Consider the following 10,155-nt stretch of genomic DNA (forward strand, 5'->3'; position numbering starts at 1 on the left):
GATGGATTATGTAAGCTAGAAAGTAGTGTTAAGTAAAGTATAAAAGTATAAAGTAAACCATTGGAACGGCTAGCTAAGCGTTGTTAATTTTGATACGCTCTAAATATCCACTAATCAAAAAGTGGGGTGCGAAAATCCAATAAGATAATGATTAAAAATAAAAAAGGTCACATTGAAAACCGGAAAATATCCTGGAATCATGACCTCACTATTTTTTCTGGTGACGTAATGCAAGAAGCCCCTTGAAACATTTTTATGAATGACGGTTCAAATAATTCAAAATGACAATGCTAATTTGGATGAGTTTTTACCTCTTAAGAGCGAGGCCTATTTGAATCTATTTACGGACCTTGAAAGCAAAATGAAATATCATGCCAATCAAAAACAAATTAACAGCCTTTGTTTGCTTGGAGGTTGAACATTTGCCAGGCACCAAAATAGTCTAAATTTTGGTCGGTCAAATCGGACTTGCTGAGTCCTAGGAATATTAAGCATGAACTTACAACTCAGATGTCAAAGTTTCTAAAAAGATTTAAGCACACAACGGTTGTCAAAACATCTTCTTTCTTGTTCACAAATATCCCTTTCAGTATGAGGTTAAAAGCCGCAAGTTCTTTTTTAGTTAAGCGTCCGCTTTCTATCATGCTACCCATGGTTCGATCCTGGCTAGCCGAGTCCAACCTCCTTTACGTATTTGAATTCCAACAAGAATTGTTGGTTTAACACCTTAACTGGGAGAAACTGTGATCATTTTCGAGACTGTGGATGGTGTCGAAAACGAAGTGGAAATATCATTACATGGGGACAACCTTCATCAGACAGACGGCAGGCCGAGCGAGAGATTGTGTTCATTGCATCCAGAGGGGCAATCAGTGCATATATGTCAAGGGTACAGCAAAAGCCTGAACAGACTGTGGGATGACAGGGATGACCAAGTGCCTGGTGTTCGCACTCTACGAGCCCCGCCTGAAATGAGGATCCCGTTTATTCGTTTCGTGATCCGAGAGTGGTGCTTTGCCATACGAGTGCTGAAACCATGGAACAAGCTCAGCCCCACAAATCTGCGAGAGCGAAAATGTTCGCGTCTTTACAAAAGGACTTAAATTAACGGATCTAAGTGTACACTTGAGATGTTCAATGTAAATTTGTATCCTCGGACACGCCGCTTGTCTCAGTGAGCCCCTCCTTTTTTCTTCTGTTTTCTACTATCAATTTTTCACCCCTACACACTCGGTATGCCCGTTAGGTAGTGCTTGAGTTTCCGTCGCAATAAACACTATGGACTGGAAGTACGACGTATTACCAAGTAGCTAAGGCTGAACACAGATGAGTCAAGGCATAGACCACTGAAAATTATGGACGTATCTCGATGATCAAGATTATTCATCAGGGCTGCACCATTAGTCTTGTCATACTGTAGGTTCGCCCTGTCCAGAGCTTTCTTGAAGCTCAAGAAAACAAAGTTTTCAACATATGCCTGGCAGCCCTGACATCTTGGATAACAAATCGGACCAAAGCCTCTACAGCCAGCCTAAAGGTAATTGCGGCTGAATTGGCTTCTTGCCATGCCAAGTCTTTGTTAGTGATCACGGTGGAATTCTAGGCACAAGAAGGTATATACGATGCTTACAACGAAATTCATTTGACCTTAGAAGTTTGTCTACGTATCATCTTTTTGCTGACGAAATGTTAAGTTGCTGTACCTTTAAAAAAAATATTATTTTTCAATCATTTGGCATTTACACCTTAGCAAATTTCAACCTTACAGGCTTGCGAGATGTGGACCGTCTAAATGCCAGATATGTTTTGATTAACAAGCTGAATCTGAAAACTCAAATGTTTTCATTCTTAATGGATGGAATGGAGTTGCGCTCAATTTCTATTCAACCTACTCCATCACATCAACCAATTCGTTGGGTCCGCCCTTATGATCTCTGCCGATCGAATAATTATCGTAGAATAACCATGTAACTTCATTGACATGAAAAAAGAAGACACCGTTTTGGAGGCGTACAGTGTTTCTATGTAAAATTATCTCCCTACAAATGACTCACCCTCGCTTCTGATGTAACAAATAAATGAACTGTATTTAAGGTTTTGGGTAACACTGATTGCATGAAGGTAAATAGAAAGAACAAAGAATTGATTCTGATCATGAGGGAAACGGTATAATTGAACATGGTGCACTGGATCCTGTTAATGCAGTCTGCCGTGAATTGAATTGTTTGGCGTGTTGTCCACTGAAATCTAGGACAGCATGAAGGAGAGCATTCTTTTAGCGAGGGTTGCAAGTTTCCTTCACCAAATATCTTGCCCAGGTTTTGTCAAATTCATGTTGAACGGCTTCATGCAACTGTTCACTATAAACAGCCATGCTGATATTGGCTCGTTGATGGCAGAAACTTAACAAGTGGTCTATGACGATGGCCTTGGTTGTCAAATTCATCTTGGTGACCTTCCAGGCCTCTTTGAAGTGTTAGATGGAGGTACCCAGAGCCTTGAGGTCAATTGGAGGATCGTAAATCAAATCGATAATGAGTTTGAAGCTTTCAAAAACATTGACATAACATTGCACCATATTTCGATAGCCATGACGGTTTACAATATTTTGAAGAATATGAAGGTTATCCAACAACTTTTTTGACTCATTGCCCTCAAAAGAACCTCCGTGGTAGTGCTCCAGACGAATAGACAAGGCTTTCGGCCACTCTTTTGCCAGATGAAAGTCCTTTACTAAGGACTGGTACGTTTTATTCACAATTCCAAGTAGACTGTGAAGGAACGGTAATGAAACCAAGTCTAATATTTTATCGTTCGAACTGTTTTCCATGAATATCAATGGTCGACGTTGCACACTATAGCATTTTTTTGCTGTCTTGTTTGCCTGGAATCGCTCAAGTTCGGATCTAATTGAACCCACACTTTGTTCTTGCTTTTTTCCTTCTCACTTTCCATTTTCCCAATGCCAAAAGGCACAGGGAAATGTGCTTGCATGGGATCCTATACCCGGGCATGTGTTGATGCACTTAAGATCTTGGGCCAGGGCCAAGTAAGGAAACTCATCCAGAACTGACTTTAAATCAAGTTGGTCCAATAACATCTTAATTGTGTCGTATGATTCCTTGCTAGGACTTAAAGCTAATATTTGAGTCCGCTCAACTCCTTCGGACTTGAAATGAGCCATTGTTTTGTTAAGGAGTACCAAGGATGACGTGATCTTTAAAAATCCTTTGCCCTCATCAATTGACAGGCGCAGAAGTACATCTTCTTTCCTCACTTTTTGCTCTTCAAGGATTGAGATCAGGAAATCATGGGCGTTTGTGCAAATTACCGCTATAATTGAATGATCTTGATCCATCACCAGATCCATAGCTCGGAAAAAGTCTTGATATTTGTTGTTCTCTTAAACAAGATGCTTGGCAAAGTGGGGCTCAACTTGAGCGGATTTGCGGAGATGTTGAGCAACGATTTTTATTTTGTTACATGACATTTCAGCTTCAACACAAATGTTGTCCAGATATTTGATACCAACCATGCTACGCTTCCAATTTAGCGCCTTCTTCAGATCTTGATCTAATTTGACCCATGTTGCTCCACGACCTGAAGTTGCCTATTGGATTGTGGTGATATTGGTACTGCCGCCATTGAATGAAGGATTAATAGCGGCCAAGTTCTTGCTAGCATGGTCTTGAGCTGCAATTTGAAGCACGCCACTTGGGACCAACGTTTTCAAATTGGTGACGACATTGGCCACATTGCAATGATGATTGGAGCCTGGGTTTATCTTTAGGAAACAGATCATGCAAAGTTTGCAAGCAAAGCGCCCAACCACTGAATCACATTTAGGAACACCAAGATCTTGTTTGGCTACCTTTCTTGCAAATTGCCCTGATTTGGCCATCTTTGTAAGGGTTTTCCTCTTCCCAAATAAAACTCTGCTTGTGGCTTGGACACATATGAAGCAATTGCAAGTGCTTCCTGAGCATGAACGAAGGGGCTTGAAGTTCATCATTGAAGAATAGTTGGGGAGTTTAGGAAACATGGGAGAGAAATCCATTCTTCCAAGCTTCTGAACTTTTCTCCGGCAGCTTGAGCAGCTTGAGCACAACCCATTTGGAAGTCGGGGATCGTCCACCCGGTATCTGTTGATGATCAACTCTTGAATGGTTCGGTGAAGTTGGCTGCCTTCTTTTATTACAGCCCCGAAGTTTGTGACTTGGTCGAGACATATTAAGCAAATGACCTGCCGACTCTTTGAATGCTTGTTCATCATGCAATACACCCAAAAGCTTGACAGAATTATATAGATCAGGTTAACATTTTTGTTTCGTAAGATATAACATATTTAGTATAAAAGCCGTACACCGTTGGCCTTTGTCAAACATTTTGCTTTATGTCGTAATCGATTATGATGAATTGGTCTACTGACCACTTTTCGAAAACCTGGCAATTTTAAGGATTAGAATAAAATGAGGTCATTAAGCCAAATGCTTACAAAAATATTTTTTGAAAAGTAGAGCATGTTGAACTTTTTTGACAAGTAGTTGATATGCATAGCAACTTCCGAGGTGTCAATTTCGTTGTAAGCATCGTATGTACCTTCTTATGCCTAGAATCCTACTGTGTGATGGGATCAAATCAAATTTCAAATTCAAGGTTGCCAGAAAACGTGGATAGCGAAAGCACCCGCCCATTCCATCGCAACGTAAACACTTAGGTTTGAACACAAAGGCAACCCTGGTTTGACTAAAGAGAAATCAGGGTTACTTCTTGACAATGACTAATGGGTTTCAGAGATTCCGTCAGTAATGTCATAGGCCATTAAAATGTACATTGGTAGCCCTGGTCGCAACCTCCCGTGATTATCAATTTGATCCCCATCACTAGTCTTTGTCGAGGTACGTCCATAATTTTCAGTGGTTTATGGTCAAGGCAAGGAGTTCTCTAGACATGGAGGTGGACTGTGCCCAGAGGGCAGAAAACGAAAGAGCAATGTGCACTTGCTCTTCATTAGGTCAAAAAACATGTGAGTTTTGTTAAAACCTTGGAATTCAGATCAATAACGTTTATGACTAATGTTATTTTCATCACCTAGTCTGGTGATATGTTGTTATCAAACTGGGTGTATAATGTATAAAATACCCAGAAATGTAAAATAGGCAATGTGCTACATTGTTATAATGTTTGATTCCTCCCTTTTTACCACCATTCTATTCATGGTAATTACTTGAACCGAAATCTAGTTGCTTTTGGCAGGTATGCACCCTTCAGCCATAAAAGATATAATCTAAGAAGTGTCATAATTTATAGTTTATATGGTCATAACAACTACGAGCCCTTCAGAATAATGAGATAAAATTGTGTGGTTAGAAGATTTTTGTTGCAAAGCCTTTGCACCTCATTAATTCTGAAGGATGGCAAACTTGAAGAATTAAAAAAAAATGTGCTGACAGAAATATATCAGATACATTTAAATAGAGGTAACTCAATGTCTTTTTCAAATGCATTTCATAATCAAAAGACCAAACAATACAAACTTCACACCCATCATTCATATGAATTCAATATGTATCAAGGGTAAACTGATCATTTCTTGGTTTTCTTCATTTCTTCCACTTTTTTTGAAGAACATTATGATTGATGTGGTTATAGGCCAGGTCACCACGCAGGCCAACAACTTTACAGTTTAGGCTCAAAATATAGAATGGGTTCCCAAGGCCTAATTACAAACACTTCACCTTAATTAAAAGAAAATAGGAGTATTGGTCCACTAGTTGGGGTCTCAAGTTGGAAACAGGTTGGTGATGGCCGTCTGGGGATAGAGTTGAAATTCCGACTGGCTCTTTGCAACATTTGTAGAAACTCTTAATGCTCTCTCTGGGTATCATGAATGCCATTGACAATGTGGGGACTGATGGCCAATGAAATGATTCATCTTGGTCAGTGACCTGAGAGCAAACAAACTTGGCTTGTCAGTCATATCTGTTATCACATAGGAGAGTAAGTGACAACACTTTCCAACAATTAGTTCAGGCTAGTCAACCTCTTTCTTAGCTTTAATGAATCCATATCAAGCTCCCTAGGTTGCTTGCATTCACAAGTCTTGATGACAGGGCTTTGGTCTTTGGATGGCCAAGTCCTGGGAAATAAGGATGGGCAGTCTCTGGCCTGCAAATATAAGGCTGCTTGGGTCACAGTTGGGGACACTTTGTCACGAATGAAAGATCATACATACCTTTCTCTTCAGTTTTGAGTCCTATCTGGATCTTGTGACACAATGTTTTTAAGCATAGAACAAACAATCAGAGGATATTGGATTTGATATCTTCAATGGCTCTAATTCAGTGTGAGGGGACAGGTCAGGTTGGCCAACTTCTTCAAATGGTTTGACAAAATGGTATTGCGGTCAACCCAAGGGCGGGTCATTGAGTGGTGGTCACGAATGAAAGATCATACATACCTTTCTCTTCAGTTTTGAGTCCTATCTGGATCTTGTGACACAATGTTTTTAAGCATAGAACAAACAATCAGAGGATATTGGATTTGATATCTTCAATGGCTCTAATTCAGTGTGAGGGGACAGGTCAGGTTGGCCAACTTCTTGAAATGGTTTGACAAAATGGTATTGCGGTCAACCCAAGGGCGGGTCATTGAGTGGTGGTCACACACAATGATTTATAAGCGCATTTCATTTCTGATTTCACAGGACCAGAGCACGTTTGCTTCAAATTTAGGGCTTTCAATGTCTCGCAGTTGTTAATTTTTAGGGTGACTATGTGTTCAGGGTAGAGCCGTCCTTGGTCAAGGGTATTAAAATGTGAAGCCAACACTCATTGTTATGGTCTCTGCAGTTCATCTTATGATTTAAACTTATCTTAAATCCAAATATGCTCTGAAGCCATTTGGCCAATGATGAAACACTTTTAGGATTTGCAATAACTTTGTACAATGTTCAGTCAATGTTCAAGGCACAAAGTCCAAAGTTGGAAATAGATGACTTTCTTCAACCAAAAACAACACTGATTCGAAATTTGCTCAATCCCTTGGATTTCCTTTTCATAAACGCAAGAGCGAAAAACTGGTTGCAATGGGAATCTTTTCCATTAGAGATTTGTATGCGTCCACCAACTCAATTTAAGTCACCAAGTTGCCAATGGTGAAAATACTAGTGATGGGATCAAAGACATTTTCAAAATCAAGGTTGCCGAAAAACTAGAAAAGTGAGGCACTGAGCAATTACATTGCCGCGTAAAATGTTAAGTCTGAGCAAACAGCAACCCTGGTTTGATGAAAGGAAAAGCAGGGTTAGTTTTTGAGGCAACAGGTTTCCAACATTCCACCAGTACTGTCATATGGCAAAGAAAAAAGTAAATTGGCAGCCTTAGTTACAGCCTCCCATGGTTAATGATTTGGTCCCCATTGGGGACCCTGGATTCAGTGACGCGCGAGGTTCGACAAGTGGCTCTACTTCAAAAATATAAACAATCAGTAGAACTAAAACGTTTCCAAAACAGATTTTGGACTGATGCACTGTATAAGAAAGAATTCTATTATGACACGGATCATTGAATATTTTCTTCAAGGACACTGCCAAATTTTACTTGAAGACAAGCTGATTTATGGATATGGCATTTCAGATTGTTACTTTCTAAATCTTTTCTGAATCCAGTTTTTCATAAGATTATATTGGTATAATATTTCATTAGATTACTCCGACTGTACTTGGAAGAGAAACAGTCTGGCAACGTTTTTACTTAAACCAGCTACATGTCGCGAGAGTGGCAGCTGACCCAAGAATGGAAGACATGTAACGACCATAGAACTTTTCAGGCTCTCCTGGTGTACTAGTAATGGTGTGTTAATTAACCATTTCACAAACATAGTTGGGCATATCACAAACATTGTCAGCCACATCACAAATATTTCTATCTTTGAACATGTTCAAAGATTGTTTGTTAAATAGAAAATGTTTCCTGGACGACAGCATCCTCACCAGACATTCGAACTAAGGTGTCCATTTGCAGCCATTATAAACCTTAATTCACTCGATCCATGATGATTTATAGTAAAGAAAAATGAATTGATTGTGGTTTATTTTGGCACAGGAGGACACCCACCCCTAACCCAAGAATACAAAGGGGCCTGGAATTGTCAATCAATGAACAAAGTTATCAGATCTCATCCAACTCTCACTTAATTTGGTAGTCACACTCCCATCTCCCATCGACGATGGTTGATGATCGATCAACACCCATCTCCGGAACCCGAATTCATCTTCTCCCGTCCAGACAATTGAAGCCTCAATCCCATTGAACCCACCCACCCAGGCCTGTCCTCGGGCTCAGCCTGGCCATGGACCCGGCCCCCTTCATTTACATTTGTCCCATGAGCATGACTTGAGCGAGCCAACCCAAAGCTGGATGGATTCCTATGGTGGTTAAGAAATGAACTCTGAGATGACAGTTCGGCAGCTTGCATACACTAGAGATTGCGTTGGTTGCCTTTCGTGCAAGACGTGGCGCATTGTAACTTTTGAAGATTTTCTTGGTTGGAATAAAAAATGTCGCGGGTTCGAATCCACAGAAACCGTTTATCCATTAAATTGATTTTATGAGAAACTAAGTGTTGGGAATTGATCTAGGAGGGCAAGTTGGTGTATGTCAAATTGTAAGATCCATTCATCTGACCCCCACAAGAAAAGAACTTAAGCAATAATGGTTCAATGCAATAGTTTTAGCTGGGCTGGGTTGGAAAGGGCTCAACCGATCTCTAAACACACAAACAGAGCCTGAATGTAGGCATAAATCCATGTGGCATTCATACTTGCGCAACAAGCAAAAACGAAACTGGACTCCATGATTAATAAAAGCATCCCACACTAATACTTGTTTCCTAAAGATAATTTAAATCCAAAATCGTATTATCTAACCCGTTTGTACATAAATTAATCATTCAATAATTGGAGGCAAACTGCCAAATCGGCCCCAGACAGGTCCATGAGAGATGATGAGAGACTTGTGCCCTGAACTTTGCTCTAACGCCTCCATGAATAACGCTACAGTATGCAAAGCAGCTTGACAGCTGTCATTTCAAAGTTCACTTTTTAACGACCATTATGGATTCCTTGACCTCGTCCGAAGACTGATTTGATTGAAGTTGAATCATATCATCAGAGACAACGGAATCATCGGCCTATACACATACTTGGCCAACTGTTATTTGGCGCCATTCAGCCCTCGGTTGGCACACACGGCCTTGATCGATCCGCTACACCCTTGAGACCCAAGCCCTAAGACCAGCCATCACTTTTTTACATTCTCCCGTCCTTTTCCCGCCCGCCAATTTTTAGCCATGAAAGCCAGATCAGTCGGATCTCAACGGATCGAGTCCTTCTCAATAACTCATCATTACCTTAATGCGACCCATGGCAATCATCTTCCTTGTCAAATGGCGTCTATTCTTGTGGGCGGGTCCTTATTTGTTCTATAAAACTAAACTCTATTTAGTCATTGCCATCTGTAATGTTACCTGTGTACATATATCCAAATTATCTTAATTATGTTTAATGATCTTACTATATTATTGTCTTTACGTTTCTTAAATGACCTTTGGACTATATATGGTTGTCATATTTCGACCCGTACTTGGCTATTTAATAGCTTGTGATATTATAGGAGAATTGCTGTCCCTTCAGTGACGGCTATAATGAGTAGGAAAATAGGCTGGGTATTCGTTTCCAAATAGTTGGTTTATGATTTATAGTCAAAATTAATTTCGAAAACCTTTTGAAAACAAAAATGTTATTACAAGTGAATCATCAGGTGGCTTATGGTAAAGTTCATAGAAAGAGGCAAAACATGCCTTCAAGTAGTAATCGGTTTCAGCCAACATATGAACTGGCAGAATGAAATTGGCAAAATAAAGGACCTTTTTGGAAAGCAAAACATTCGCGTCATGATAGTGCCCATAGGTTTTTTTTCAACTTTCATTCCTCAGTTTTCCTTATGTTCATTAAACTATCATCTTATTTACTGTGCATAACAAAAATATTGATAGAATTCAAGACCCATTGAGAAATGATACGATCACTTGCAAGTTCATCTGACTAGACGGCTCAGAGAAGAGTTGTTTGTCAAATACCAAATATTTTCGAAA

Source organism: Tigriopus californicus, chromosome 2 (assembly GCF_007210705.1).
Source record: "Tigriopus californicus strain San Diego chromosome 2, Tcal_SD_v2.1, whole genome shotgun sequence".
NCBI lineage: Eukaryota > Metazoa > Arthropoda > Copepoda > Harpacticoida > Harpacticidae > Tigriopus > Tigriopus californicus.